Source organism: Centropristis striata, chromosome 12, assembly GCF_030273125.1.
Source record: "Centropristis striata isolate RG_2023a ecotype Rhode Island chromosome 12, C.striata_1.0, whole genome shotgun sequence".
In the NCBI taxonomy this organism is placed as follows: Eukaryota; Metazoa; Chordata; class Actinopteri; order Perciformes; family Serranidae; genus Centropristis; species Centropristis striata.
In genome coordinates, this window is record NC_081528.1 from 677,231 (window position 1) to 685,722 (window position 8,492).

General features: G+C 39.3%; 1 long non-coding RNA gene across 2 annotated transcripts; it reads left to right on the plus strand.

Moving 5' to 3' along the window:
• The first annotated feature begins 2,422 nt into the window (after positions 1–2,422).
• LOC131982373 (uncharacterized) lies at positions 2,423–6,314 on the plus strand. Of its 2 annotated transcripts, none has more exons than XR_009395384.1 (3): positions 2,423–2,599; positions 3,649–3,741; positions 6,282–6,314. It is a non-coding gene; the product is annotated as an uncharacterized LOC131982373 (long non-coding RNA). The 2 variants fall into 2 exon arrangements; XR_009395385.1 differs by lacking the exon at positions 6,282–6,314 and adding an exon at positions 5,304–5,413.
• The last annotated feature ends 2,178 nt before the right edge of the window (positions 6,315–8,492 follow it).

The window sequence follows — 8,492 nt, forward strand, 5'->3', positions numbered from 1 at the left end:
AAAGTTGCTCACACCTGGGGGTTGTTACCAACCCTAGATGGCCACTTAATTGCTCACTTGCCCTCACAGAGATGAATTCTCAGAATTCAGAAAGGAATGCAGATTTTAGGCTGATCACAGCAAATATTCAGAGGGATTCAGACCGCCCCAGCTGAAAAACTCTTACTGCCCCAGTCAGTATTAGGTTTTTTAGTGAATTTCTGTATATTTTGCCAGGATATACTTTCACTTCTCTCAGTGCAACGCATATATATGAATATGAATACAGGTTGCAATTATAACATATAACAGGTAAATGAGGATAATATCTAGTGCTATATTTTTATACTAAATATATTTGACATTATCTCCAGTTTTACTTGGCTGAATATCATGAAAAAACCAGTCGAGGACAATCTCCTCCAGGGAGGCTTTGGGCGTTAATTACGACTCGCACTTTTAACTTCATTTACACTTCTTGTTTTTCTTTTCAAAATTTGTTTACATACATGCAATTTCTTCTGTTTGAAGCACCTTGATGGTCGTCTTGATATTGTAAAATATTATTTTATATTCATTAAGAATAAAGGAAATAAAAGTTATGGGTGTGTATTTTTATTTCAATGATCACAATAATACATTTACTCAAACTTAAGTCCATCTCAGAGGTAAATATTTGTATTTTATTTCTCAGATTACCGAAATAAAATGTAATTGTATACATAAATAATGACTTGTTATCATTATTATTATTATTATTATTATTATTATTATTATTGATATAAATAAAACTCTTATTTAAAAACAACAAGCAGTAAATAAAGACATTAAAAGAGCTCCACCTTTACCTGCTGCAACACTAAACTGATGGACACAATAATGACTCAATAATCATAATAACATAATATTTTTACAGATTATTATTATTACTAGCTGAGTAAAAGATCTCATTAATCTTTTCCTCAGAATCATTGAAAGAACTTTTTTCAGTCTCTCTTTATCTAATCTGTCAGATAATCTGTGCAGCTGTTTATTAATGTCACAGGGAGTTTATTTATCTTATAAATATGAATATTCTGCTGCCGTATGTGATCTGATGGCGCCCCCTGCAGGCTGCACAACATTCTGCTTATAGGATATTTATAGAGAGATGTTTTCATTACAGGTACGTTTAGAAATTAAAGAGAAGTGACTGAAGACACTTTGTTCAAACCTGATTAAAGGTAATTTATTTTTATATTAATATTTATATTTATATTTTCTTTCGTGTTAAAATATGTGTTTAAAAAATGAAAATGCCAGCTTGTTTAAAAAAATGTTTAATAAAGTTTTAATAAATGATTCTGCAGCACTTTTGAAAACTCATTAAATCTTGTTTTTATTATTTCTGTTCAGCTGTTTTTAATGTAATTATATCAAACAATCACCAGCTCATTTAACAAAGAAAGATAAATAATCACTACACCACAAAGTAATATAGCCTAAATAATAATAAATAATTATAATTATAATAATTATAACAATTATAATAATAATAATAATAATTAGTAAACCAAACAAATAAGAATAATTTTCAGTTAATTTTATAAATTGAAGTTAATTTATTTTTTATTTAAGAGACTCCAAATGTCTTTAATTCCAATTAAAAACAACTTAAATCATGAGGTTTAATTAATAAATGTCACTTTATTTTTTTTAATATGACATTTCTACAATAATATATGAAAGTATATAATGTATAAATAGTACATGAACTGTTCCATAATTTAGCCTTAAAAATAAGTGATTAGATTTTTTACTTTAATAGGTTTTACAATATGTAATTATTCAGTCATAATAATAATAATAATAATAATAATAATAATAATAACAATAACACTTAGTAAACTAAATACATAAGAGTTAATTTTCTAAAGTGAAGTTCATTTATTATCTATTTAAGAGACTCAAAATATCTTAAGAACAACTTAAATCATCATTAACAACAACAATAATAATAAAAGAAGTAATAATAATAATAACAACAACAACAACAACAGTAATAATAATAATAATAGTTGTAATCATAATAATAATAATAATAGTAATATTATTATTATAACAACAATAATAATAATAATAGTTGTAATCATAATATTATTATTATTATTATTATTATTATTATTATTAATAATAATAATAATAATAATAATAATAATAAAAAAATATATATATAATTAATATGTGAAACAAATGAATAAAACTGTTGTTGAGTCTTGCTGAAAGTTTTGAACGTGTTAAAAACTTCAAATAAGTGTAATATTTTTATTAATATTAAAAGGACCCTGCCGTCGTGTTGCCGTGACAACAGTGACGTCACGGCCGCTTCCTTCCTGCCAGTTTACTTTCACTTTGTGCTCCTCGAGGCGCCGGACCTCCTTTTTCACCTCCTTCTCCTCCTCCTTCTCCTCCTCCTGCAGGTTGGTTCCTCTGGTTCTCTGGTTAAAGACTCTTTATGACTTTAGTTCAGTTAAAATCTGAAGAAATTCGACTTTAACTCGACCAACGGTCCTCAAACGTCTCACTGAGGGTCCGGAGGGTCCCCCAACAGGTCCGGAGTCCGTGACCCAAACAACTACAGGTGATTTATTTCCTCTTTTTATTCAAGTAGAAAATGTAAAATAGTATAAAACCATCAAGATAAACTAGTAAGTATGATCAGCCAATCAGGAGACTCGTTACTGTCCTCCACCCTGAGCCGCTGATTCTGATTGGTCGGAGAGAACAGCTGCTGGATTCACTTTAATCAGTGTTTTGGGCTTTCAATATTTGAATATTTGATGTGTAATGAAGACTGGAATGTGTATATATATTGTTTATTGTGATTTTGCTGAATTTATTTTAGTTAAAATAAAACTTTTCCTGTGACGACGTGATGCATTCAGGTGAAACAGGACAAAGTTTTTTGTTACATTTTGTTCAGTTCCATTAATGACTAAATGAGGTCATTAAAAACGAATTATTCTTGAATTAATCTGAATATTCTGGTGACTGAATATGTCACATAAATCAAGTTAAAGGAGATATTTCAGATGATCTTAATTCAGGCTGAAAACACTGAAAACATGATACAGAATAGTTTATGATCAGGTTTATAAGATTATATAAAGAAATCAGTAACTCTAGTCAGCTCAGTGTGTATGTTGATATGTGAAGGATATGTTATATATGTAGTGTAGTATAAACAATATACAGAATGTATTTGGTTTGCATTGAAAATCTTTTAAGATGTTTAAAGGAAAAAAACATTTTGTGGTTGTATTCAGTAACTTTATGTTTTTCATAGTGTCATACCTTCCTCACATTTCACCTGAATATACAGTAATATACAGTAATATACAGTATTTGACAGCATTTGATGGTATTTGATGGTAGTTGATGGTATTTGATGGTATTTGATGGTAGTTGATGGTATTTGATGGTAGTTGATGGTATTTTACAGTATCTGATTGTATTTGATGGTTTTTAATGTATTTGATGTATTTGACAGTATTTGATGGTATTTGATGTATTTGACAGTATTTGATGGTATTTTATAGTATTTTACAGTATCTGATGGTCTCTGACTGCGTCCAGCTCTGCTCTGTGTGAGAGGAATTCTGGGTAATAATGTGTGAGCACTCCCTGCAGGTTGGACTCTGCTATGGATCAGTGTGAGGACACGGAGGATGGGGTCCGTCCCTCTAAAACTGAGGACCAGGACAGCCGGACAGAAGCTGTCAGGTGAGATCTCCTCCTCCTCCTCCTCCTCCTCCTCTTCCTCTCCTCCTCCTCCTCCTCCTCCACCTCCTCCTCCTCCTCTTCCTCTCCTCCTCCTCCACCTCCTCCTCCTCCTCTTCCTCTCCTCCACCTCCTCCTCCTCCTGCTCCTCTTCCTCTTCCTCTCCTCCTCCTCCACCTCCTCCTCCTCCTCCTCTTCCTCTCCTCCTCCTCCTCACCACCTCCTCCTCCTCCTCCTCCTGCTCCTCCTCCTCCTCCACCTCCTCCTCCTCCTCTTCCTCCTCCTCTTCCTCTCCTCCTCCTCCATCTCCTCCTCTTCCACCTCCTCCTCCTCCTCACCACCTCCTCCTCCTCCTCCTACTCCTCCTCTTCCTCTCCTCCTCCTCCTCCTCCATCTCCTCCTCTTCCACCTCCTCCTCCTCCTCACCACCTCCTCCTCCTCCTCCTACTCCTCCTCCTCCTCCTGCTCCTCCTCCTCCTCCTCCACCTCCTCCTCCTCCTCTTCCTCCTCCTCTTCCTCTCCTCCTCCTCCTCCTCCATCTCCTCCTCTTCCACCTCCTCCTCCTCCTCACCACCTCCTCCTCCTCCTCCTACTCCTCCTCTTCCTCTCCTCCTCCTCCTCCTCCATCTCCTCCTCTTCCACCTCCTCCTCCTCCTCACCACCTCCTCCTCCTCCTCCTACTCCTCCTCCTCACCACCTCCTCCTCCTCCCCCTCCTGCTCCTCCTCACCACCTCCTCCTCCTCCTACTCCTCCTCCTCCTCCTCCTGCTCCTCCTCCTCTTCCTCCACCTCCTCCTCCTCCTCTTCCTCCTCCTCTTCCTCTCCTCCTCCTCCTCCTCCATCTCCTCCTCTTCCACCTCCTCCTCCTCCTCACCACCTCCTCCTCCTCCTCCTACTCCTCCTCCTCCCCCTCCTGCTCCTCCTCCTCCACCTCCTCCTCCTCCTCTTCCTCCTCCTCTTCCTCTCCTCCTCCTCCTCCTCCTCCTCCATCTCCTCCTCCTCCTCCTCCTCCTCCTCCATCTCTTCACCTCCTCCTCCTCCATCTCCTCCTCTTCCACCTCCTCCACCTCCTCCTCCTCACCACCTCCTCCTCCTCCTCCTCCACCTCCTCCTCCTCCTCCTCACCACCTCCTCCTCCTCCTCCTACTCCTCCTCCTCCTCCTCCTGCTCCTCCTCCTCCTCCTCCACCTCCTCCTCCTCCTCTTCCTCCTCCTCTTCCTCTCCTCCTCCTCCTCCTCATCTCCTCCTCTTCCACCTCCTCCTCCTCCTCACCACCTCCTCCTCCTCCTCCTACTCCTCCTCCTCCCCCTCCTGCTCCTCCTCCTCCTCCTCTTCCTCCTCCTCTTCCTCTCCTCCTCCTCCTCCATCTCCTCCTCTTCCACCTCCTCCTCCTCACCACCTCCTCCTCCTCCTCATACAGTTCAGTCTGTTGTAGAGGAGTTCACTCACTTGTTGTGCTTCATCGTTAAGCTCATTGTTACTGATTAACTTCATGATATTCAGTATTTTTTGCAGGAACACGTTAACTCAACATGCACGTTTCTCAATGCTGCTTTTTCTTTCAGGATCCATCAGAGACCAGAACCTCCTGAACCTGCAGCCAGCTGTGTGTCCTTCAGAAGTGACCAGTCAAGAGATTTCATTCTTGATTTTAAACAGACACATCTATCTGCTGAAAAGTAAGTTGCTGTCAAAATAAAAACTTTCTAATGATCCAGATTTTTACCACAGAGTTTTAAGTAGTATGATGATAGTAGTAGTGGTCTGTGATGATAGTAGTAGTGGTCTGTGGTGATGATGATAGTAGTAGTGGTCTGTGGTGATAGTAGTAGTGGTCTGTGATGGTGATAGTAGTAGTAGTCCGTGGTTATGATAGTAGTAGTGGTCTGTGGTGGTGATGATAGTAGTAGTGGTCTGTGGTGATAGTAGTAGTGGTCTGCGGTGGTTATGATAGTAGTAGTGGTCTGTGGTGGTGATGATAGTAGTAGTGGTCTGTGGTGGTAGTAGTGGTCTGTGGTTATGATAGTAGTAGTGGTCTGTGGTGGTGATGATAGTAGTAGTGGTCTGTGGTGGTAGTAGTGGTCTGTGGTTATGATAGTAGTAGTGGTCTGTGGTGATGATGATAGTAGTAGTGGTCTGTGGTGATAGTAGTAGTGGTCTGTGATGGTGATAGTAGTAGTAGTCCGTGGTTATGATAGTAGTAGTGGTCTGTGGTGGTGATGATAGTAGTAGTGGTCTGTGGTGGTGGTAGTAGTGGTCTGTGGTTATGATAGTAGTAGTGGTCTGTGGTGATGATGATAGTAGTAGTGGTCTATGGTGGTGATGATAGTAGTAGTGGTTTGTGGTGATGATGATAGTAGTAGTGGTCTGTGGTGATGATGATAGTAGTAGTGGTCTGTGATGGTGATAGTAGTAGTAGTCTGTGGTTATGATAGTTGTATTGGTCTGTGGTGATGATGATATGACTTCATGATATTCAGTATTTTTTTGCAGGAAGACGTTCACTCAACATGCACGTTTCTCAATGCTGCTATTTCTTTCAGGACCCATCAGAGACCAGAACCTCCTGAACCTGCAGCCAGCTGTGTGTCCTTCAAAAGCGGCCAGTCAAGAGATTTCATTCTTGATTTTAAACAAACACATCTATCTGCTGAAAAGTAAGTTGCTGTCAAAATAAAAACTTTCTAATGATCCAGATTTTTACCACAGAGTTTTAAGTAGTATGATGATAGTAGTAGTGGTCTGTGATGATGATAGTAGTAGTGGTCTGTGATGATGATAGTAGTAGTAGTGGTCTGTGATAATAATAGTAGTAGTAGTTGTCTGTGATAATAATAGTAGTAGTAGTGGTCTGTGATAATAATAGTAGTGGTGGTCTGTGATGATAGTAGTAGTAGTGGTCTGTGATGATAGTAGTAGTAGTGGTCTGTGATGATAGTAGTAGTGGTCTGTGGTGATGATGATACTAGTAGTGGTCTGTGATGATAGTAAAAGTGGTCTGTGGTGATGATGATAGTAGTAGTGGTCTGTGGTGATGATAGTAGTAGTGGTCTGTGATGATGATAGTAGTAGTGGTCTGTGATGATAGTAGTAGTGGTCTGTGGTGATGATGATAGTAGTAGTGGTCTGTGGTGATGATAGTAGTAGTGGTCTGTGATGATGATAGTAGTAGTGGTCTGTGATGATGACAATAGTAGTAGTGGTCTGTGATAATAATAATAATAGTAGTAGTGGTCTGTGATAATAATAATAGTAGTAGTGGTCTGTGATAATAATAATAGTCGTAGTGGTCTGTGATGATAGTAGTGGTAGTGGTCTGTGATAATAATAATAGTAGTAGTGGTCTGTGATAATAATAATAGTCGTAGTGGTCTGTGATGATAGTAGTGGTAGTGGTCTGTGATGATGATAGTAGTAGTGGTCTGTGATGATGATAGTAGTAGTGGTCTGTGATGATAGTAGTAGTGGTCTGTGATGATAGTAGTAGTGGTCTGTGATGATAGTAGTAGTGGTCTGTGATAATAGTAGTAGTGGTCTGTGATGATAGTAGTAGTGGTCTGTGATAATAATAATAATAGTAGTAGTGGTCTGTGATAATAATAATAGTCGTAGTGGTCTGTGATGATAGTAGTAGTGGTCTGTGATGATAGTAGTAGTAGTGGTCTGTGATGATGATAGTATTAGTGGTCTGTGATGATAGTAGTAGTGGTCTGTGATGATGATAGTAGTAGTGGTCTGTGATGATGATGATGATGATGATGATGATAGTAGTAGCGGTCTGTGATGGTGATAGTAGTAGTGGTCTGTGATGATGATAGTGGTAGTGGTCTGTGACGATGATGATGATGATAGTAGTAGCGGTCTGTGATGGTGATAGTAGTAGTGGTCTGTGATGATGATGATGATGATAGTAGTAGCGGTCTGTGATGATGATAGTAGTAGTGGTCTGTTATGGTGATAGTAGTAGTAGTCTGTGGTGATGATGATAGTAGTAGTGGTCTGTGATGATGATGATGATGATGATAGTAGTAGCGGTCTGTGATGGTGATAGTAGTAGTGGTCTGTGATGATGATGATAGTAGTAGTGGTGGTCTGTGATGATAGTAGTAGTGGTCTGTGATGATAGTAGTAGTGGTGGTCTGTGATGATAATAGTAGTGTTCTGTGAAGATAGTAGTAGTGGTCTGTGGTGATAATAGTAGTAGTGGTCTGTCATGATAGTAGTAGTGGTCTGTGATGATGATAGTAGTAGTGGTCTGTGATGATGATGATGATGATGATGATGATGATAATGATAGTAGTAGCGGTCTGTGATGGTGATAGTAGTAGTGGTCTGTGATGATGATGATGATAGTAGTAGCGGTCTGTGATGATGATAGTAGTAGTGGTCTGTTATGGTGATAGTAGTAGTGGTGGTCTGTGATGATAATAGTAGTGGTCTGTGATGATAGTAGTAGTGGTCTGTGGTGATAATAGTAGTAGTGGTCTGTCATGATAGTAGTAGTGGTCTGTGATGATAGTAGTACGGAGTTCTGTCTGGATCGTTTTAAAATCATCCGCTTTGACAGGGATGCAGCGAGAACACGGAAGTCAATTGGGGGCGGGCTCTGTATGGCTGTCAGTCACAGCTGGGCAACAAACATCACAGTGAGAGAGACTGTCTGCTGCAAACACTATGAACTGATGACTGTGTCGTTCAGACCACACTATTTACCAAGAGAATTTTCCCAGATCACTGTCATTTTAGCATATGTT